This window comes from Cupressus sempervirens, chromosome 5 (genome assembly GCF_028749045.1).
Source record: "Cupressus sempervirens isolate cs-2001-9-10 chromosome 5, ASM2874904v1, whole genome shotgun sequence".
Classification (NCBI taxonomy): domain Eukaryota; kingdom Viridiplantae; phylum Streptophyta; class Pinopsida; order Cupressales; family Cupressaceae; genus Cupressus; species Cupressus sempervirens.
In genome coordinates, this window is record NC_143122.1 from 405,622,421 (window position 1) to 405,647,866 (window position 25,446).

Here is a 25,446-nt window from a genome sequence, read left to right on the forward strand (position 1 = left end):
AGCCTAAGGCATAACAAATCATCCAATTCTATGGTCCATTCCTCTTTATCTTACAATTTGTCCATTTTATTTAGTGCATGGGGAAAAAGTTAAAATTTTATACTCTTTTACTTTGAAAGATAATTTATGATTCTCCTCTATAATGCAATTCTTTTATTATCAAAATCAGATAGATCATTAGTCATAGTCAAATGTCTTTTCTATTTGTTCACAAGACAAACTGATGACTGAGAAACATAAAAGAGTAACATCCATGTCCCTGTTATTCCATTTATTTACAATTAGCTTCAAAGCATCCTCATTACTTTTTAGCTCATTCCATATGCTCGTTATTTTTGTCAATTGTTCATAAAATCTAGGCCAACCAATCTTATCTACCTAATACATAGTTGTTTTTCTCAATTTGCCTTCATACTAGATATCTAGTTCCATATGTAATGCCCAAAGTTTTCTCTTTTCCTCTTTAAAATCCTCTACTGTATAATATTGAGGTCTCTGTGGGGTATGTGATAGCTCTATAAGGAGAGTTGGTTTAAAAGGCTCAACTAGAGGATGAGGATAAGTAATTTTAGCTCTGCTAGACTATCCTTGGTACCATGTCATCTTGTTTTTAGGCTCCATTCTCTTATGTACTTCTTTATTGTAAGCTCCCACAACCTACTCACATTTTTTTCTTGTAGTTCTAAATTTTTTTGTTTCTCCTTCTTGGCTATACCTAGGGTGGGGTTAATTGTTCAAACTTTTAGCTCTTTGGCCTCATCATTTGGGGTATCTTCCAGCCTCTTAACAATCAAGTTCCCAATAATGTCAATATCATTAGGCTGAGAGAAATTGGCTCTAGATCCTCTTCTCGTTGACCAAATTACCAAGGTAACATGGTCTTCACTAAACTTAGCACCTCTAAGCTCTTTTCTCACCTTTTCATCCACACTTAACTTCTTGGTAACAATGTTAAAAGCCATTGCATTTGCAATATCCCAATTTGGTAAGAGAAAAACCCTAGATGATCTTATCATTTCTCTTCCCTCCTCAAGGGTCAAATTTATAAATTCTTGCATCAATTATTCTTTTATTTGATCTTGTAGAGCTATCTCTTACATTTCTATATCCTCTACCTTCCTCTCCATAGGGTTTAACTCCTGTCCTATATAATCAACAATAGTTAGCTCAAGGCTAGGCATGGGAGGTTCTTAAGGATTTCCTTCGTCTAATTCTATAATAGTAATAAAAACTCCCCCTTGGGATTCTAATTGTTTCATTTTCTCCTTAGTGAGTTGTTCATCTCCTATATGCAAAGGAGATTGAGTGGGTGTGTATTCTTCTATTTGGGATACTTGTTTTTCTTCTATCTTTTGCCTCTTGGGCTTTGGCTCTTTGGATCTCTCTTCCAAAATAGTACTAGCTGATCCAACTATTTATTTTCCCTTTTCAACTGCATGTTCTTTGTTCTTAATGATGAACTATAGCTAGACCTCCTCTGAATGACTAATTGTCCTAATCCTATTGCAGGGGTAAAATACAACCTTTTCATTACTTGTATTGCCTTGTAAGGATAAGAATTGATAAAAAGGGTCTTCCTTTCATTCATGGTCTCCATAACCTCTGAGAAAGTGATCATCAACTTGTTCATCTTATCTATTTTTGTCTTTGCATTTTTCAAAGGCTTATAATCTTGATGGGGACACAACCCAAGAACAAAATGGACACAATAGAAAAAGGGAAATTGTATTAACTAAAAAATAAGCTAGTATATTCAGTACAGGGAAAATAAACTTCAAAACATGCCCTCAGGGCTTACAATAGCATAAATGTGGAGATAATTTCTCCTTTCAGTACCTCCTCTCAAACTCCACTCCGAAATGCCTTTTACAATGCCAAGAATCTCCTTAAATAAACCTCAGAGGGTAACGAACTAGGAATACATTCTAGAAAGTGCTAGTAGGCATCCACCGACCAAATAGAAGGTTCCAGAAGCTATGTTAGAAGTCGGCACAAATCTAGAAGAATCCAAAAATGGTAACTGAACTTTCGAGAGGCATAACTTTTGAACCGTAGCTCCGATTGATGAACCATTTACATTTTGGAAAGCTCTCAAAGCACTCTATAGCCCTATGGATGAGCTTTGCTCATCCCCCATTTTTTGGCCCTTTTCAAGGTCATTTAATGCCCCTAACCTGACTTTGAAGCACTTTTAGGAGGTCTCTAAAACTCGAAAAACTGCAATAACTTTCAAAACGTGGGGCCTTTTGACCTAATTCTTTTTCTGGAATGCTCTAAATCAAAATTACATTCATTCGACCAATTCACACCTTCTAGTTTATCGAAATGATGCCCCAATTACATACTCCTATTTTTTCAGGATTTTCTAGCACACTGATAGTGGAACTGTGAGAGTTGGAACCTTTATTTGACCCAAATGGGTGTCCAAAAATGAAAACACATGAAACATAAACTAAGTCTAAGTACATTTTTTTTGGGTGACACAGGATTGCCCTTATACCTCTGGATGCTCCTGCATCAGACACCCAGGGTAGATTGAAAAGTGATCCTGTCACTTTATGAATGGTAGAGGAAATCCCAAATGGGAAACCGCAGCTGCTGAAATCCAAGTTGAATCCTCGATCGGTCATCCTTTCCATTTGACCAAATACTCTTCATACTGCTTGTTTTTGGTACTCCTACCCACACGATGATCTAGAATGTCTTCTATCTCCTCCTTCTTAGAAGCAAGAATCAGGCATGGCTCTAACACCAGCTCCTCATCTGCATCATCATCATGATACTCTGTTAAATTTGCAATGTTGAAAATGGGAGAAATGTGAATACCATCTGGAAGATAAACCTCATATGCATTTCCTAAGTCATGTTTCTTCAAAATTTTGCAGGGGCCAAATTTCTTCATTTTTAGCTTGTTGTAAGTACCGGCTAAAAATTTTTATTTTCGTAAGTGCACCATGACTAGATCCCCTACTTGGAATTCCTTATGTCTTCTCCTTTGATCAACCCTAGCTTTATACTCTTGATTCATCTTGGTAATGTGTGCCTGAACCTCCTCATGTAGACGCTTGATATGTTCAGAAAATTCTTCTGCTTTAGCACTTGTCCTCTCCCCTTGCTTTATCTTCCTCAATTCTAGTACAGTCCTTCGGCTATTCCCATATACAATTTAGAATGGTGATTTTCCAGTACTCCTATTTATAGATTTATTGTAGGAAAACTCTGCTTGTGGTAGAATCAAATCCCATCCCTTCGGCTTATCCCCAACTAAACATCTTAGCAAATTGCCCAGACTTCTGTTTACCACTTCTGTTTGGCCGTCAGTTTGTGGGTGATGGGTGGAACTGAATTTCAAGTCTGTTCTCAACTTTTTCCACAATGTCCTCCAGAAATACCTCACAAATTTAGTGTCTCTATCAGAAACTATGCTCCTTGGAAGACCATGTAGTCTTACCACCTCTTTGAAAAAAAAGTCTGCAATATGGACAACATCATGAGTTTTGTGGCATGGAATGAAATGTGCCATTTTGGAGAACCTATCAACCATCACGAATACTGAGTCATTACCCCTTTGTGTCCTTGGAAATCCAAGAAAAAATCCCATACTTATGTCCTCCCATGGCCTTGATGGAATAGGCAATGGCTGATATAGGCCAGTATTGTGACTAAACCCCTTGGCAACTTGACAAACCTGGCAACTCTGTACAAACTTCTTCACATCCTATGAAATTTGAGGCCAAAAATAATGTTCTCTAAGAATGGAAATGGTCTTATCTCGACCAAAATGTCCTGCCATCCCTCCACTGTGTTTCTCCTTAATCAAATTTTCCCTCATGGAACTCCTTAGAATGCATAATTGACTACCCTTGAACAACATGCCATCCTGAATCAAATAGTCTAACCACTTGGTTCTATCTATAGCAACAGGTTCTTTACAAGCTTTCCATGCTTCAGCAAAATTAGGATCCTCGGGGTACAATTTCTTGAGTTCATCAAACCCAACTACTTCAACCTGCATTACTATAAGAAACAACTATCTCCTACTTAGTGCAGCTGCAACCCTATTAGATTTTCCACTTCTATGCTTCAACACAAATGTATAACTCTGCAAGAACTCTACGCACTTCATATGCCTCTGATTCAATTTACCTTGGCTATTTAGGTACTGTAATTCCTGATGATCAGTATACAAAACAAATTCCTTTGGCAATAAATAATGCCTTCATTTGTTTAAGGCCTGAACTATTGCATAGAACTCTTGATCATAAATAGAATACTTCTTTGCATCATTCAATTTTTCACTAAAATATGCAATAAGCTTACCTTCTTAGCTTAATACAGCCCCAATAGCGTTGCCACTAGCATCAAAATCTACTTGGAACACTTTTCTAAAATTTGGAAGTGCCAACATAGGCTGTTCTGTCACCTTATTCTTTAGCAATTCAAAACTTCTCACAGCTGCTGCAGTCCATTTGAACTCTTTTCTATCCCCTCTTATTGTATCAGTTAGGGGTGCACATATGCCACTGAAATTCTTAATAAACTTCCTGTAAAAACTAACTAGACCATGAAATGATCTTACCTCAGTAGTAGACCTTGGAGTAGACCATTCCAATATGGCTTTTACCTTCTCTGGATCCATTTTGAGACCTTCAGGTGATATAACAAACCCCAAATAGACTAACTCCCTTTTTGCAAAGATACACTTCTTCAAATTAATTAGCCTTTCAAGGACACTACAAACATGCAATAAATGTTCTTCCAAAGTCTTCCTGAAAATTAAAATATCATCCAAATAAACAATAACAAATTTTCCCAAGAACTTCTTAAGTACATCATTCATGAGCCACATGAAGGTGCTTGGGGCATTTTTTAATCCAAAGGGCATGACTAACCACTCATAAAGACCCTCCTTGGTCTTGAAGGCTATTTCCCACTCATCTCCTTCTTGAATCTGTATCTGGTGATAACCACTCTTCAGATCTATCTTTGTGAAGTATTGAGCTCCACTCAAGTAGTCCATAAGATCATCCATCCTTGGCAAAGGAAACTAGTACTTGATGGTTATCCTATTTATAGCTTGAGAATCTGTACACATCCTCCACTCTCCATCCTTCTTTGGTGCGAGTACTATAGGTACTGCATATGGACTCAGGCTCTCTCAAATCAAGCCCTTCCTCAACAACTCCTAAACCTATCTATTTAGCTCTTTTGTTTCAGTAGGAGTCATCCTGTGAGCAGCCTTGTTAGGCAAACTAGCTCCTGGAATTAGATCTATCTGATGACTGATTTGCCTTACTGGTGGCAATCCATCTGGAACATTATCAGAGATAATATCTCCAAATTCACCTAGTAAATCTGAAACTTCAAGTGGTATTTCACTACTACCTTCTTTATCTTTCCTAGGAATCAAAGCATAGCATATATGCTGATGTTTCATGCCATCTAAAAACTTCCTTTCATCAACAAGACAAATCCTAGCACTGCTACATACCTTTTCACCTTCCTTTTTCATGGGCTTCAATTTGCGGTGAACTCCATCCTTTGTCAGAGAGTATGTGTTTGCATGTCCATCATGTATTGCATGTCTATCAAACTGCCATGTTCTACCCAACAATAGATGGCAAACATCAATCAAAATAACATCACAGAGAACTTCATCATGGTAACTCCCAATTTTGAATTTCACTAAACATTGTTCACTTACTAGGACCTTATCATCATCTTTTACCCAAGCAATCCGATAGGGCTGGGGATGTTTCTCCCTCTTGAGCTCCAGCTCAGAGACCATTTCTTCTGATACCAAGTTATCAGTGCTACCACCATCAATCATCATGTCACAACATTTATCCTCACACTTGCATCTAGTACAAAAAAAACTCCTCCATTGTCCTGGTTCAATCTCACCACTTAGTAGGACTCTTTCATTTACTAAGGTCTCTCCTCTTTCTACATCCTCTGAATGTGATGATTGTGCATCCTCATCCACATTAGCAACCCTAGCTTGGCCCTCAACTCTCCTATCTGTCCTTCCTTGTCATTGAGGGCATTCAAAGGCACGATGACCTTCTTCATTGCAATGGAAATATGTACCACGGAAGCCTCCTCTTCCTTGTCCATGTCCTCTACCTCTTCCTCTCTGATTTCAAAAGTCTTGATCATGGGAGCAGTTGAAACCCTCATTCCTCTGGTTCTTGCTAGTACCCACATCTTCATTTTTATTTTGGGTTTCATTGCAGCCTCCAAATGATCTACCGCTTCCCCTTCCTCCTTGACTACACCCTCTTTGTCTTCCTTCAAACCTTTTATTCAGCTTCTCTTCAACTTGTACGGAAAATTGGTAGGCCTCTTCAATGCTGGTCATTCTTACCAGACTTAATTCCTCATGGATGCTAGGTCGCAACCCACTGATATAACGAGAAACCTTCTCCTTATTTGCTTCTACATGCCCTGCTCTAATCAAGAGTCAGTAAAATTCCTCTGTATATTCTTGGACTAATCTTCCTACTTGCTTTAACCCATTCATTTTCTTAAACAAATCAAGCTCGTAGTCTATAGGAATGAACTACTTCTTCAATTTGTCCACCATGCGATCCCATCTTGTGATCTTTTCCTTTCCTCTTCTGTTTCTTTCCAATTGAACCTCTTGCCACTCGATTTTGGCATGGCCTTTCAGTTTGGCCTTTGCAAACTTAACCCTATCTAGGTCCCTGATATCCTTATACTCAAAGTATTCTTCCAGCTCATTGATCCGATTGATCGACTCATCTGGTTTCAGATTTCCTAAAAATATACCCACTTGAATCGTAGGTCTTTTTCCAAACTTAGTAATGGCCCTAAAAAGCCTTTCCTCTGCATGATTCAAAACTTTGCCGTCAAATTCCCCATCTAGTCCCATTTCTTCTTCTTCATTTTCATCTTCACTTTCATCTCCTGTGGCCACAGTTGCTCCTCTACAGAGCTCCTCCTGCAATGCTTGTACCTGCCTTTGGAGGGCTCTAACCTCCTTAGGATTAATAGCTCTAGCCCTTCCACCATGCTCTCTTCATGGAGGCATCTTCTAACTCGAACCCACAACCACACAGTCCTAGTGTAAACTACCTCATAGTCAGTGCTCTGTCTACACACTCAGGAAAATTGGGTCTGATACCACTTGATGGGGACACAACCCAAGAACAGAATGGACACAATAGAAAAAGGGAAATTGTATTAACTGAAAAATAAGCTAGTACATTCAATACAGGGAAAATAAACTTCAAAACATGCCCTAAGGGCTTACAATAGCATAAATGTGGAGATAATTTCTCCTTTCAGTACCTCCTCTCAAACTCCACTTCGAACTGCCTTTTACAATGCCAAGAATCTCCTTAAATAGACCCTGGAGGGTTAAGAACTAGGAATACATTCTAGAAAGTGCTAGTAGGCATCCGCCATCCAAATAGAAGGTTCCAGAAGTTGCATTAGAAGTCTACGCAAATCTAGAAGAATCCAGAAATGGTAACCAAACTTTCGGGAGGCATAACTTTTGAACTATAGCTCTGATTGATGAATTGTTTACATTTCTAGAAAGCTCTCGAAGCACTCTATAGCCCTATGGAGGAGCTTTGCTCATCCCCCATTTTTTGGCCCTTTTCGAGTTCATTTAATGCCCCTAACCTGACTTTGAAGCATTCTTAGGAGGTCTCCAAAACTCGAAAAAATTGCAATAACTTTCAAACCGTGGGGTCTTGTCACCTGATTCTTTTTTTGGAATGCTCTAATTCACAATTACATTCATCCGGCCAATTCACACCTTCTAGTTTACCGAAATGATGACCCAATTACATACTCCTATTTTTTCAAGATTTTTTAGCACACTGATAGTTAAACTGTGAGAGTTGGAACCTTTATTTGACCTAAATGGGTGTCCAAAAATGAAAACACATGAAATAGAAACTAAGTCTAAGTACATTTTTTTTGGGTGACATAGGATTGCCTTTATACCTTTGGATGCTCATGCATCAAATCTCCCTCAAAACAATTAATGAATTTTAAAACCCTAGAATAGACTCTCCTTTTTTATTTTTTAATCTCTTGTTCTTGGAGAGAAATTCATTTCTGATTACATCTTCAGGGAAATATGGTTGATGTTTTTGATCGTTAGTCATAGCCCTTTTCTTGAATATTTCAAAAAATCCTTCACTAACATTGAAATGAGGATGGGAGACATTCATTTTTTATGGTTCTAAAACTTTATAGAAACAACCAACCCCCCTTTGTAATTATGAATTGATAATAAACTATACAAGATGGAAAAATAGAGCCCCTAGACCTACCAGTCAATTCTGCTTCCTCCAAACCACCTATTTGCCATAACATCTAAGCTATTCCTACCTTAAGAGGTACTTGGTAGGGAAGCACATGTGGAGTTCCTTGGAATCCATATACTCTTAAAACTATTGACACTAGATATGGTATGATGTCTGCGTAGTTACTAGAAACTTTCAAGTTAGTAGGGTTATCCATAGTCCTAATGAATTCTAGCAATGCCTTAGATATCTTGGGTTATCTCTTAATAATAGGTTCCTTAGTCTAGATGCAAACTATTTATCAAACCTTACAAGACTAGCATCCTTTGCATCCCAAGCCATATCTGCACTCCAAAATTGAATTGGTAGAGACTCTCCATCATATTCTCTTGTTAACATCATTTCCTTTTCAAAGAAAGAAACTCGTCTATACAAAAACATATGCATCAAAAAAGAATAAAAACAAAAGGTTTTCTCAATTTTGGCCTTTGCAATTCCAATTAGACCTATGTGAATTTCTTCCACTAAATAGGATGCAAAATAAAAAATAATATCCACATCAAAGGAAGAGATCTATACCATCATATAAATAAACTTTATTGGCACATACTCTTGCTCATCTTGACTAAAGACCTTGCACAAAGTCATATGGACATCTATAGCCCTATAATTGCAAAACAATTTCTTGAAATGCTCTTTAGTTGATGTTGTAACAAAAGTTAAATTCCAACTAAGGCCAAGTGTCCTCTTAATGGCCCTTGCCTAATTTGATCCTTATGAGACAAGTACTCCTTCTCCAATCCTTGAAAGTCAATGACCTCATGATAATCTATGGTCAGGTCCATTCCAAAAACTTCTTGTATTTCTTCTGCAATGATTTATCATCAAACATTCCCCATCTTTTCTTGTTACCATCCTAGTTACTAGATCATAATTTTGGGCTACAATAGTGAGAAGCTCTAAATCCATAAAGAATCTAGGAACTACTAACTTACCTAAGTCAAAATTCTAGATATTTTTGTCAGGAGGAAACAATTTCCTTTTTGAAAACTAATTCTTAAATAGTTGTAACCCTATTTTAGAAGTTATGGCATCCCATTCCCAATTCCTTTTGTCAAAAAGGCCATCTACAATTTAGAGTCTAGGGTTTGCAAAAACTAATTTTTTATTTGGGTGGATTCATTAGTAGACTCACTTAATTGTTGTAGAAAATCATCATGAATATTTTGACCAACATATTCAACTTTCCCAGAGAAACCCTTTTTTGGAGGCATACTTGAAACAACAATGAGCAGATACCAAAATTATGTGTAGAAAAAGATACTTATTTGGTCCTTTTATTTCTTCTCTGAATGCTGCAATGAATCACCAATAGAAAATTTCACAACTTAACCAAGCTAAAACTAGATTCTTCAATAGGTTCAGGCTCTAGGAAATCAAAAAACATATTCATACGATAAAATTCTTGGCTATCCACACTACATTTTTTTTATTAGTTCACACAAGGAGCTTTAATTCCCATAAATGGTTTGTAGAGGAAAAATAGAGTGGCATTCCCCTTTGAGTTTGAAAATAGGCTATTGATTTACAAAAAATTGACAATCAAGAAATGAAAAACATTTTGATTCAACTTCAAACTTCTTAGTTTGTGATCAATCCAATCAAATTTTACATGTTATCCCTTTTCTCCTTAGTGGCAACTTGGAAATTATTCATTTATGCAGTCGAACATATGTTGGGTGCTTGCTATGTTGTCAAGGATAAAAATCAAACAACTTCCTTTGGCAACATGATGACAACCCTCAATTTAATGTACATTAGACAATCAAGGTGATGCTATGAAACTCCTCTGAAGGTGGCACATTATCTGATGTGTCAACCTCTCACTATGTCACCAAGGATAAAATATTTTTAACTTCCTTTGACAACAAAGGGACCATCATCGATCTTGAAAAGATCTGATAGTGCAGACCAATATCTTATTTCTATAAAAGTATATAGCTCTTGGCAAATGAAAATCTGACATCTGGCACCCATCTGATGATTTGGATCATGTGGCAATTTTTGCAAAGGCTAGTCTTGCCACTTTCTATATGTCAAACTCTCGCTATGTCTCTTTGGGTAAAGGTCATTCAATTCTAGAAAATGACAGAGTGATAGCCCTAGATCAATCCAAGATCAATGGTGGAAAAGGTACATTGAAATATTGTCCCTTTTTGACAAAGAATTAATAAGCATGGACACTTGTTACATCATTCTAACACACCCACTAGCCACAAGGGAAAAAGGACCCACATGGCCACGTGTTGAGTTCTTGCTATGTTGCAATGAATAAAGAATGATCAAATTTTTATGGCGACAAAGTGAGGCTTGTTGATTTAAAAACTAATCAACAATGCATGATGTCTTATTGAATATTTGTGCTTCTAATTGAGTCCCGTGACAAATGTCTCCTTGTCGCTATGTTGCCATTGGTAAAGACCTTGTAATTTCTTTTACTGACAAAGTTTCAACCCTTAATTTCTAGGAAGATCAAGGGTCACTATGATTCAACTGATTTTTAATCATAAGATCTAATCTGCATGAATATTAAAATAAAATCTTGGGTTAAAGTTATTATGAAGACTTAGGGTGACGTCAGGTAGTTATAAATATTTTACACTTTTTTTTCAAAAAAAGGGCATACTATGTGAACATGATTCAAAGGTTTTTTGGGGAAAAACTTAATATTAAAAAAATAACAAAACCAAAATTAGGTATTTTTTGGGGTCAACAAATTAAAAGCACAAGACCCTAATTTTCGCAAAGGGAATCAAAAAATTCACTTGAAGATGCATCATGAAATTTTTTAAGTGAAAACTAGACCAACAAGATTGATGAGCCAGTTTCATCGATTAAAAGGAGATAATCTAGTGGTAAGAAACTACCCTTTATTTTTTGGTGTTGTAAGAAAGTTGGTCATTTTTCTTTCAGATGTGCAAATAGAGAACTAAAAGTAGAAGCTATAAAGCCTTACAATTAAAAAATTGTAAGGGATTATTTGTATTCAATTGATGATGAAACTAAATTTAAGGAGATAAAATTCTTAGATAATGATGAAGAAGATGAGATATAATTTGTGGCTATTAAGAAAGATAGTCTTGTTAAGGAAGAAAAATAACTTGTATTACATGTGAAAAAAATAAATTTGATTGGATAATAGATAGTAGGTGCTCACATCAAATCACATCACGTCATGTCACATCACATTACATCACATCATCACATCACATCACATCACATCACATCACATCATATCACATCACATCACATCACATATATATACACTAGTACATTTGAGGTCACTTTTTGACCATTAGTGGTCGAAATTTTGACCCAATTTTTGACCAAATCTCGACCAAGTTTGACCAACCCATTGGTCAATAATTTTTTGGTCAAAACCTTTGAAATATGTTGGCACAAGTTGTGCCAATCATTGGTCGACAGTTCGACCAATGCTTAGTCGAAAACTTCCAAGTATTGGTCAGAATTTTGACCAATGCTTGGTCAAAAACTTCCAAGTATTGGTCAAAAATAGCCAAGCATTGGTTGAAATGTTGACCAATGCTTGGTAGAAAATTGCCAGGCATTGGTCAAAATTTTGACCAATGATTGGTCAAAAATAGCCAAGCATTGGTCAAAATTTTGCAAATGCTTGGTCAAATTTGTTTTTAAGCCTACACTTGTTGAGGTCCACTTCAACAATGTCCCTTCTTGTGAAATTATTATCAAAAACCTTTCTAATGAGATAATGTGTTATGAACTCTTCATCAGTGGGATGGAACGTGAATCTAGGAGGTAGTTGTGCATCACCCATATCATGACTGTAACTAAAGTTATGAGCCTCTATTATTGAATTCTCTTCCCTATTACCCATATTCATTTTCATAATCTCTAGTAAGGCCAAAAATGGTACATCAAAATGAGTGAGAGGTTGAGTAATTTGAGGCTGATAAGGGTAAGAAGAGGAAGAGGGCACCCCCTAGGGAAAAGAGACAAGTAGTTAAGGCACAAAAAGCACCATCTCAATAGGAGAAAGTTGTACCTCAAGTTGAGCATCAACTAGAGCCAATAGAAATGATACAGCCTAAACAATAGGAGGAGGAATAAATTGACAAATAGAGGGTTCCACTGCCTAGAACCACTAGTACATTTGAGGTCATTTTTCAACCATTATTGGTCAAATTTTGACCCAATTTTTGACCAAATCTTGACCAAGTTTGACCAACCCATTGGTTGATAATTTTTTGGTCAAAATTTTGACCAACCTACTGGTTGGTCAAAATTTTGACCAATACATTGGTCGAAACCTTTGAAGCATGTTGGGACAAGTTCTGCCAAGCATTGGTCAAAATTTTGACCAATGCTTGGTCAAAAACTGCTTGGTATTGGTCAAAATAAGCCAAGCATTGGTCAAAATTTTGATCAATGATTGGTCAAAAACAACCAAGCATTGGTCGGAATTTTGACCAATGCTTGGTCAATTTTTTTTTTAGGCCTACACTTGTTGAGGTCCACTTCAACAATGGCTCTTCTTGTGAAATTATTGTCGAAAACCTTTCTAATGAGATAATGTGTTATGAGCTCTTCATCAGTGAGATGGAACATGAATCCAGGAGGCAGTTGTGCATCACCCATATTATGACTGTAACTAAAGTTAAGAGCCTCTATTATTGAATTCTCTTTCCTATTACCCATATAGAATTCAATAATAGAGGCTCATAACTTTAGTTATAGTCATGATATGAGTGATGCACAAATACCTCCTAGATTCATGTTCCATCCCACTGATGAAGAGCTCATAACACATTATCTCATTAGAAAGGTTTTAGACAACAATTTCACAAGAAGGGCCCTTGCTAAAGTGGACCTCAACAACTGTGAGCCTCAGGGAGGGTTCAATTCCCTCCTTTATTATTCACTATGCATATAATTCCACATGCCCATTTGATCTCGAATGATGGTATGTACTGAATGCTAAGTGTCTATGTTGAATGCTCCAAAACCATCCATTTCATGCCTTCAACTGTACACAATGTCTTTCTAGTTTCTTTCTACTCACATGCCCATTTCATTTCATATGATCATCTAAAAATTGTGTCACTCTAAGCTCTCAACTATTTCCTCTTGATTGATCATCTCATAATTGCTGAATGAGAGCTTTGGGATAAGCTATAGACACCCATCAAAGCATAAAGGATTTTTTTAGACAGTGTAGATGAAGTAGTAACATTTTCCTTAGGATACATGCTTGCAAAATGGAAGCATAGATAAGTCATGTGAACTTTTTGATAGGATGCCTGAACATAATGTGGTCATCAAAAGCCATGGTTGCTGGATATGCACACAATAGATATATTAAGAGAATATATTTGTTTAAGTTGCAACTACCCTGGTAGACATGCATGTAAAATGTGGAATCATAGGTAAGGCGTTTGAACTATTTTATTGATTGCCTCCATGAAATATCATCTAATGGCAAGTCAATATTGTAGGATATGCATATTGATTTGTTGAATATATCCAGATGATGTAGTGACATTCTTGTTACTACAACCAATGCCACATATGTATAAAACTAGGATTCCAACTCTTGTTGAGGTTGTAAATTATGTTGAACATAGTCTCAAGCCATAATAGTTTTCTATCTACCAAAATTAGAAAGAGAATCATACAAAATTGTGTGAGCTCTTTGTATTTTCTTTGATATGATATTCAAGAAAAGGATGAGAAACAAAACTCTAAATAAGTAGGCAAGCTCTCCATGTGTTCTACACCCCATAGGTAAATCTACTCTAATAAAAGAGACAATCAAAAACTAGTTCACTTTGCATTTGTAACCTTGGGTAGGCTCTTAGCAACATGCTCACATTGAACCTTTGACGTAAAGGAGAAATAGACAAGCTCATAACCCTCAGGAAGGCTTTCTTAGATAAGAAGTTTCTGAGAAGACACAAATCCTCAAAAATAATGCTACTACGATTTTCTTGTTTAAATCCAAAAAAAGTTGTATTAACTTGGGCAGAGAAGACTATTGTTGTTTTTGGTTAAGGATCCTTTAGATCAGTAGAATCACATGTAAACTAGATGTGACATTGTAGTAAGCAAACTGTAAAAGAGCTAAGAGCTTGCCTAGTGATTAGAGCTTGAGACTAGACACTGGATGAAGCATTTGTAGGCATTTGAGTCTGAAGTGTCACTAGCACAAAATCAAACTAAAAAGGAAACTTGGCAAATAAAACTAAATAAAAATAGTCCTTTTGAGTAAATATCAACATTGTATGAACAATACCATTACAGTGCACTATAATTGGTACAAATATATTGTTGGCTAAGTCCCATGACATAATGCTAGTTCCTAGGTATGTCAATATGCTTACTTATCTAGGTATATCATTTTCTTATAGCTAAAGGACAATCTACTAAAAAAAGAAAAGACCACTTTTTACAAATTCACACAGGTATAAACCAATTCAACTCTGAAGGTAATGCTCTTACTACCGTTTCACCCCCAGTAAATTTGTTGTAAGTTCCCAAGTGATGATAGTTGTAGCATTAGCAGGGAAATCTCTCACCAATGTAGGCCCCAAGCTAGCATATAATCCTCTAAAACCAAGTTCTCTATAAATCTGCCAAACATAGAATTGGGAAATGGTTTCATGTTCACTAATATGAGTACTTATTGCTTTTAAATTCATCTATTGGTTATCTAAGACTACTTAGTAGAATAGATCCTAGACAAACAAATAGAAGCTAAGTCCCGTGGTATTTGAATATTTAAATTTTAATCTTTTAATTAGAACATTCTATATACCCACTATAAAATAAGCATGCAAACAATTGGTGTTATTATCGTGAATGATAATTTTTTTATCCAGAACACAAGAAAACATGCAAATAAATGAATTAACCCAATTCAATAATCCAACCATCAATCCTAATAGATATCCTAATTGCTATCATAAGAATCCAACAACTTTGTAAAAGCCTAGTCAAAATCTTTATTAAAAATTAATTTAAAAACATTTTTTCTAGAGTAGAGTCCATGTAAAAATGAGATTTTATGTCCTACCACACTGATTGTGTGTATAGGATTTTTGCTTGCATTAATATTTGGACTGTTTGAATATGGGTTTTTGCAACATCGAGAGGCAAAACAGCTGACCAAAACTGCAAAGCAAATTACAAGTTTTTTTGCACACATTTGATCTGCAAAAACTAAGTTTAAATACTTAAATTGAAATTCCAACATTAAGGTTACATACCTCAATTCCTGCAAGCCCAGTAGAGACAACTCCAACTCCTGCTTCTATAAAAACTTTAGAAGAATAGTTGACAAATTGAGAAGATTGGGAATTCATTTGGGGATTCACTTTATCATGCATACTAATAAGTGAAAGCATATGATATCATTTCAATTCATAAGTACTGAAGAAAATTGTGTTTCCAATAGACTCCCTAAAAAATGTAGTTAGGCCACCATGAAACAAAGCTTGTACCTGGAAAATTATGCACCAATGAAAAAATCAAATAATATCTTGTATAATGAAGGAAACCATGTGAAGCATATATATTGCATGTCTACAACTACATACCAAATAGTAACAAAAATTTAACACCTTACCCTTTCATTTCTAAGAGTTTGCAGTGCACAGTCCAAAGGCCCACCATATATCTACTGATGCTTTTTTAGTTGCCTATTATCATTCTCCTAAACTTGCAATCTACATTGCAAAACAACAAATAGTCAATGGTATGGAGTCTAGAATTCAATTTGTATACATACAATAGAGACAAAGTCTAGTTCTTGTTACCTTTATCAACTTTGTTGGGCACAATACAAAACTTATTAATGCTCCACCAAAAGCTATAGAAGGAACAACAATCTGAAGTTTGGGCTTGCCACTACAAGGATCTCCTCCCTTTCCAAAGAACCACCATGCCAAATATGATTACATTAGGACTGCAGACATAAACTACACACTACAAAGAGGCAAAAGTACATCAAACAGTCGCCAATGTGCCTATGAAGATAAATCAATATGCCTACTTATCCAGGTATATCATTTTCTCATGGATAAAGGACAATCTATTGAAAAAGGAAAAGACCACTTTTTACAAATTCACACAGGTATAAACCCATTCATTGTGGGAAAGTAGAAAGCAAATCTAAAGTACTAGTGATGCAAACAAAAGTATCTAGCATCCAATCAGGCAATTCACCTTGAACATCCGTCCAAGTTGCTCAACGCACTCCATAACAAGTTGTTGGTATGCTAAAAATTTTCTACTCTTCATAATTATTACAATTGATGCATCAATTGCATAACGTCTATCTTTATCCACATCCTCAATCACCTTTTTTTTCCTCATCCACTTGTTAAGCATTGGCCCTACATCATAGATTTTGGTGTTTGATCACGAGATTGAGAAGCGTGAAGACAAGAACAATAAGACCGCAAGGTTCTCAAGGTTAAGCACTCGCCACTTGCTAAATAAAGGAAGCACCTTGCAATACAAAATCCATGGTTTGAATAATATAAACTCTTAGAATCAATACAAAATCCATGGTTTGCTTGTTATGAAAACTTAGGACCAGTACTAAATTTCATGCTTTGAATGCAATAAAGACTCACAGTAGTCATATAATATTTTGTAACTCAATAGATTAAATGCATTGTAGTACTTACCAATTGTGATGTTGCAAGATGTGCATGAACCTAAAATGTTCATCATACCAATGAAATTCATCTCTTTATTGCCATCAATATTGTAGTTCTTGAATAGTGCAAAACTTTTGCCATCTGCTATTCCTTCCTGCATGGGACTCATTTAAATCAGCCAGAGGTAATAAATTACCAGCCAATGAACATAATTCAAGGGATTAGCTCTTACAGTGAGTGTGATGATGCCAATTATCATTCCTGTCATCACAAGGGTCTTTAAATATTTGGCCTCAAAAAAAAATAATTCAGCGGTCAATGGGTTCGAACCACTTTTTAAGTGACCAACTTGTTTGAAGCCACTCAAAAAAACATTAGCAAAAGAAACATGTATTTTAGGACTAGAAAATCATGTTTAGAACAACAATTAGACATAATATCAAACAAATTGTTCCATACCCATCATTTTTCAAACTCACTAAATAACTAGTATCTTTTGGGTAGTGATACTGAACATGTACAGATCATAATAATAAGTGATTTGATAAGTGATTCATTCTATCATACTTAGACATGAGTGAATTGAACACATTGTGTAGAAATGAATACAAGACAATATAGAATAGTTGGTGATAGAAACTCATACAATCTCAACCCCATGTTTATTAGCATGTGTAGCGAACACCAACATGCTACTAAGAATTACAGATGTCAGAGGAGCAGCTGCTGATATCCAGAAGAGCTTAGGATTTTTCTTACTCCGTTAGATCAGCCCACAAGAATGAAAAAATAGATCAACACCATATTAGACATCAGTCATTCCATGTTGTTTCTTTTTATCGTTATGAAGGCTAGGTATTAAATGGATAGAAAAATGAAAGAGAATCACAAAGTTATTTTATAATACTGAGAATTTGATGAGTGATGAGTAGAAAAGAGAGAAAGCATATTCCGAGCACTATGGTCTCCCACCTCCACTGCACATCAATACAATTACAAGAAGACAATAACAATAAGTTGGCAATATACTTTATTCAAGAATGAATTCTTTACTCTAGATGTAATCAAATCATTAGGTTTCTGATTCATTGCATATAAACATACCTTGTGAGTTTTTCCCCATATTGATCTCATGGAAGATGCTATGTCTATCTCTACAGTAAAATGTTGAAGACCAAGAATGCCTTTTAGTTGTTGGAGAGAAACAATAGTGGCTGCTCTAGCCATGAAACCCACAATAGTTGCATGTGATAGAAAGTCTATAATGAATCCCAACCTATAGTCGAATCATAAATGATGTGACACATACTATTAGTGACAAAAATCTAGCTGTTTGGCTCCATTGAAAAAGATTCTAGTGTTGTCCATGAACTTTAAATAGTTATATAAATCAGTACGACTTTCTCATGCCATCCTAAATAAGAAAAATTACATAACTAAAAATAGAAATATGGGACATGTTAAAACCATTGAATTACATGAGTTTTTAGTGCAAGCCTCCCACTCAATTATGTACAGTCACATGTATCTTCTCTATAAAAGAAGAATCCTATGAAGGATAGACACTGAGAGGCTTGCATAGTGACATTATTGCATTATTAGACATGTAAATCATCAACCTGAAAATGCCCATGCTTGCTTGAAAAATCCCAGCAAAGAATGTTGCAGTTAGGGCCAAGTGCAAAGCTAGTTAAGAATTTTGTGTTGGGGAGACCTCCTTGGAAATCAATGATCCTATAAGAAGTGACACAATCACCAATGATCTGTAAGATGGTTTATAGCCTCTTCCAAATCACCTGAGAAACTCTGAGATTAGAACAAATGCAAAAGGAAATCATGTGATACCCTTCCAAAAATAATATATAACAGCCACTCTACGGATTCTATTAGCAAAGTGTTATACCATCTGACATTGCCTCCATTACTTTTCCCTTGGCTGCTTGGGGAGAATCTCATTTCTCTTCAATTACTTCAACAGAGGGATTTTCCATCTATCAGTAACTACATATGTTAATTAAGGAGTTGATGTTAACACCATCAATCATGTAGAAGCTCCAAAAGCAATACTAACTAAGATTCAGAATGTACTATGACATACATATTTTAGTTTTCAATAGAAAATATTATCAATCAAAGGCTTACTTTTTGTGGGGGGTCATTGTCTAGTTCAACAACTCCTTCATTGTCAAGTTCAATATCTGATTCAACAATCTCATCATCACTGACATTTTTTTTTGGCACTTTTGGTGTAGCGCTTGAAGTACCAAATTGTTCATCCAGATGTATATCATCATCACTTTGATCCTTGAAAGTACTTTTTTGGAGCACATTTTACAGAAATTCAAGTAAAAAAACTACAAACATTTTGGATTCTCATGAACATTATAATTCACATCAGTAAAAAACTCAATAGAAACTGATAAAATTGATTCAACACATGCTTTCTTTGTTACAATTCCTACCTAAAACTCCTTAGAATAAAACTAGTGAGTTCTCAGGTGAGAATAAATTTAAATATGGGAACCAATTTTTATTTAGAAAACCAACTAATACAACGCAAAATGTACACAAAAGAAAACATCAAAAGCACAAATACCAACAAAGATGTTTGGGACTCAACTTTGGAGTACAAACGTATGATATTAAGATATTTAATAAACTGTAATTCTAATATAAACTTGCCTGCTAAATCATAATATGCTTGTTTGCCTTCAAAACACACAACTGAATACTAATAGTAAGATCACAATTTGACTTCTTGTGTAAAATAACTCCTACTTATCAAGCTTCAAATATCTTAATCTTTTTCTACTTTACTTCTTCCAGTAATGCTTGAGAATTCAATGGGACTTAAATGTTTCAATTTGAAACAAGTACAAATTTCCCAATATCTAAGTGTCCAAGTCATTTACTATAGTCTACACTAATGCAATGTCTTTGTTCCTCATACATTTTTTCTAAGAAATTAATTAAACTAACTAATTAAATATCAAATTGTCTTGTTATTAGTGATATTCTTTCATTCCATTACTGAGTTTCTTTCATTCCATCCATCCCATATGATGATTATTAGGAGAATTTTCCAATAGAATTTAAAGGTTTTCTTTCAATTTTCGATATCTATCTTTCTATAAGGGACTTAGTAAATTTGGACAAGGTCCTTTCTAGGTTCAAGTGTTTTCACAAAGAGGAACATGAGAAAAATTTGGTCATTGAGGGGGGGGGTTCCAGATACTTCTATACTGTGAAAATAGTATGAACTATTTAAGTTATTACAAGCTCAACACAGTAACCACAAGTACACTTAGCTAGTTTACTAAAGTCTTGATTCCCAATTAATGGGTTGCATTAAATGCAAGCATGCCATAATTGATCTTAATATTAGCGTTAGTAATGATTTTTTGTATTGAAATCATAGATTGGTGAATCCAATGGCAAGAGCTATTTATTAATAAATTTTTTACTGAAATCATGTATCACTAAAGCCCATGGTAAAAGCATTCAAGTTACTAGATGAAACTTATTTTGTAAGCTCATATATTTGAGTTGCAAAGTTTTGCCACACAATCTTTCTCCATCATCATATATTGACCATATCAGCTTCATGCAAAATTTATACAACTGTGGTACTCGATAAATAACATTCATTCCTTTGTATTTTCTTCATCTTCTGCTTCATTCACATTGACTGTGAAAGTTTACTCTTGATCACACCCAAGCTATCAATCACACATGAAATATAGTGTATATGTCTTCTCTCCAAGCTCTGAAGGTGCAATAAACCCAAGCTTGAATTTAGTCTTCTTTTGGAGCAATACCCTCTTAATGGCCAATAGCTGATTACTTTTTAAATCCCCAATTACTAGCCACCATACTGCTTCCTTTTCTTTGGGATACCTTGGTGCATCAACTGGACCCAACTCATGTCTACCTTCAAGATCTCTTTCTAGAGTGACCTACACTATTACATTCTCGCTAGCCCTCACATCATTACTGTCAACTATGTCATATGCCAAATCAATGTTTGGGAAGTGATTGCAAAAACAAGCAATGTCTAACAGCTGTGAATCTGTCATTTGTAACAATTCATGCCTTTCATCATCCTCCATCTCAACTAAATCAAAAATAGTTTCAATGTTTTTCCCTAGATTTTCATGGCACTTCTTAGCAAGTTCCTTGGTGAAATGTGGAAGTTGTAATAAGAAAAAACCACGGTCCTAAAGACCTTGTGTAACCATTTGGCTCAATTCCATTGCTGCAAGAGCTGGATTGAACCAATCATTACCAGAAATAACATCCAGCATAGTTTGAAGAATTTGGTTAGCAGAAAGAAGCTTGCTGATCTAGTGTTAGGTTACCAGCTATGACATGCCTTGAAAAGTGAGCTTACAACAATGCATTTGCCTTTACATGTGGATCAGTATATCTTGGTTTGTCAATAGTAAACTTTTGATGATTTATCAATTTTCTTATTGTTTCTTCTTCACTTGGACATATGGCAAGCTATGAATACTCTGACCAATACCCTATGACCAAAATAAAATCTTTAATTAACCATTAACCCAACAAACTTCTGCACCTTGGAACAACAAAGCAACTAAAATCACCACCCAATCTTTTACAACCTCCATAAGGTTATACAAGGCTTGACTCACCTTATAAGAAGGAACTTACTAAGGTTTTTTGTTGTTGCTTTAAGTCACAGACCCAACACTTCATGAAATGCTGCAACTCTTCTTCTTCTCACTTATACAACCCAAGCATCATGCACCAACCTTGGGACAAGGTGATCAAGTAACCCCAACCTTCCTAACATCCAAGGGAACCCAAACAAACATCAACACACCCAAACAAATCAGGTATATGGCAGACCTGCTATTACTAGTCATAAGGTAAATTGCAACACTTGGCTCTTATACCATACACACAACCAAGAATGCAATTGGATCCTCCAAAACTCCCAAGCACCAAGGATAGTTTGGAACAACTCCTATATGACCAAAACAAGGTGTAACAAAGGTTGGAAACCTCTCTAACCACTTACCAAGCAAACTGTTGCAGCCAACCAAACAAGTACTTAAGTTTCTTAGCACTGTTTTCCACCAATAACTCAAAATTTTTACAAAGGACCAAGAAAACAAAAGACAAATTCAAACACCCTTTTCAAAGTGCCAAAAGACTCCAAATTTTCAAAACCTAACTCCACTCCAACATACCCTAACCTTAATCTTGCACATAGGCCTAATTAGCAACTTTAGGCTTGGTCTACAATAAAAAGGTTAAAAATATGGGTGCATGGATCAATTCTTCAACTTCAATTTGTCCTCCTAGTCAAATTTAAGATGCCTTGCCTCCACACCAAGTCCCAAGTTCCTTTTATCACTCTAACTCATCAAATTGCAAAAACAAGGTCTAATACATGGGTCTTATTAGACCTAGGGCTTGCTCTTAAAAATTCTTTTTGCAATCTCTTGCCTTTAGGATTTTGACATTTGATAATACAATTCCTTAGTTTTCTCCATACCAAATTGGAGAAAATTCCAACGATAGGAATTCAAACTAGGGCCATTCCTTTGGCCAAAACCCTTGTTTTGAGGGTTTCACAGGCAACAAGGAAGAAAAATATATAACTTGCAAATGAAATCAGATCTCCTCTTGAAACCAATGCCAAAAATTCATAAAATTCAACCTCCAACTTTTCAATGCAAAATAGCCATCGTACAACCTTCATGATTGTAACTAAAGTTAAGAGCCTCTATTATTGAATTCTCTTCCCTATTACCCATATTCATTTTTGTAATCTCTAGTAAGGCCAAAAATGGTACATCAAAATGAGTGAGAGGTTGAGTAATTTGAGGCTGATAAGGGTAAGAAGAGCAAGAGGGCACCCCCTAGGGAAAAGAGACAAGTAGTTAAGACACAAAAAACACCATCTCAATAGGAGAAAGTTGTACCTCAAGTTGAGCATCAACTAGAGCCAATAGAAATGATACAGCCTAAACAATAGGAGGAGGAACAAACTGAAAAATAGAGGGTTCCACTGCTTAGAACCACTAGTACATTTGAGGTCATTTTTCAACCATTATTGGTCAAAATTTTGACCCAATTTTTGACCAAATCTCGACCAAGTTTGACCAACCCATTGGTTGATAATTTTTTGGTCAAAATTTTGACCAACCTACTGGTTGGTCAAAATTTTGACCAATACATTGGTCGAAACCTTTGAAACATGTTGGGACAAGCTCTGCCAAGCATTGGTCAAAAACTACCTGGTATTGGTCAAAATAAGCCAAGCATTGGTCAAAATGTCAAACAATGCTTGGTAGAAAATTTCCAAGCATTGGTCAAAATTTTGATCAATGATTGGTCAAAAATATAGAGCATTGGTCAAAATTTTGACCAATGCTTGGTCAAATTTTGTTTTAGGCCTATACTTGTTGAGGTCCACTTCAACAATGTCTCTTCTTTTGAAATTATTGTCAAAAACCTTTCTAATGAGATAATATGTTATGAGCTCTTCATTAGTGGGATGGAACATGAATCCAGGAGGCAGTTGTGCATCACCCATATTATGACTATAACTAAAGTTAAGACCCTCTATTATTGAATTCTCTTTCCTATTACCCATATAGAATTCAATAATAGAGGCTCATAACTTTAGTTACAGTCATGATATGAGTGATGCACAACTGCCTCCTGGATTCACGTTCCATCCCACTGATGAAGAGCTCATAACACATTATCTCATTAGAAAGGTTTTAGACAACAATTTCACAAGAAGGGCCCTTGCTAAAGTGGACCTCAACAAGTGTGAGCCTCAGGGAGGGTTCAATTCCCTCCTTTATTATCCACTATGCATATAATTCCACACACCCATTTGATCTCGAATGATGATATGTACTGAATGCTGAGTGTCTATGCTGAATGCTCCAAAACCATCCATTTCATGCCTTCAACTGTACACAATGTCTTTCTAGTTTCTTTCTACTCACATGCCCATTTCATTTCATATGATCATCTAAAAATTGTGTCACTCTAAGCTCTCAACTATTTCCTCTTGATTGATCATCTCATAATTGCTAAATGAGAGCTTTGGGATAAGCTATAGATACCCATCAAAGCATAAAGGATTTTTTTAGATAGTGTAGATGAAGTAGTAGCATTTGCCTTGGGATACATGCTTGCAAAATGGAAGCATAGATAAGTCATGTGAACTTTTTGATAGGATGCCTGAACATAATGTGGTCATCAAAAGCCATGGCTGTTGGATATGCACAAAATAGATATATTGAGAGAATATATTTGTTTGAGTTGCAACTACCCTGGTAGACATGCATGCAAAATGTGGAATCATAGGTAAGGCATTTGAACTATTTTATTGATTGCCTCCATGAAATATCATCTAATGGAAAGCCAATATTGTAGGATATGCATATTGATTTGTTGAATATATCCAAATGATGTAGTGACATTCTTGTTACTGCAACTAATGCCACATATGTATAAAACTAGGATTCCAACTCTTGTTGAGGTTGTAAATTATGTTGAACATAGTCTCAAGCCATAATAGTTTTCTATCTACCAAAATTAGAAAGAGAATCATACAAACTTGTGCGAGCTCTTTGTATTTTTTTTGATATGATATTCAAGAAAAGGATGAGAAACAAAACTCTAAATGAGCAGGCAAGCTCTCCATGTGCTCTACACCCCATAGGTAAATCTACTCTAATAAAAGAGGCAATCAAAAACTAGTTCACTTTGCATTTGTAACCTTGGGCAGGCTCTTAGCAACATGCTCACATTGAACCTTTGACATAAAGGAGAAATAGACAAGCTCATAAGCCTCAGGAAGGCTTTCTTAGATAAGAAGTTTCTGAGCAGACACAAATCCTCAATAATAATGCTGCTATGATTTTCTTGTTTAAATCCAAACAAAGTTGTATTATCTTGGGTAGAGAAGACTATTGTTGTTTGTGGTTAAGGATGCTTTAGATCAGTAGAATCACATGTAAACTAGATGTGACATTGTAGTAAGAAAACTATAATAAGAGCTAAGAGCTTGCCTAGTGATTAGAGCTCGAGACTAGACACTGGGTGAAGCATTTGTAGGCATTTGAGTTTGAAGTGTCACTAGCACAAAATCAAACTGAAAAGGAAACTTGGCAAATAAAACTAAATAAAAATAGTCCTTTTGAGTAAATATCAACATTGTATGAACAATACCATTACAGTGCACTATAATTGGTACAAATATATTGTTGGCTAAGTCCCATGACATAATGCTAGTTCCTAGGTACGTCAATATGCTTACTTATCCAGGTATATCATTTTCTTACAAATAAAGGACAATCTATTAAAAAAAGAAAAGACCACTTTTTACAAATTCACACGAGTATAAACCCATTCAACTCTGAAGGTAATGCTCTTACTACCATTTCACCCCCAGTAAATTTGTTGTA

The 25,446-nt window shown here is 35.6% G+C and overlaps 1 pseudogene; it reads right to left on the bottom strand.

The window, feature by feature from the left end:
- Positions 1-14,821: 14,821 nt before the first annotated feature.
- Positions 14,822-21,096, bottom strand: LOC149556538 (mitochondrial arginine transporter BAC1-like; annotated as a pseudogene).
- Positions 21,097-25,446: the final 4,350 nt, after the last annotated feature.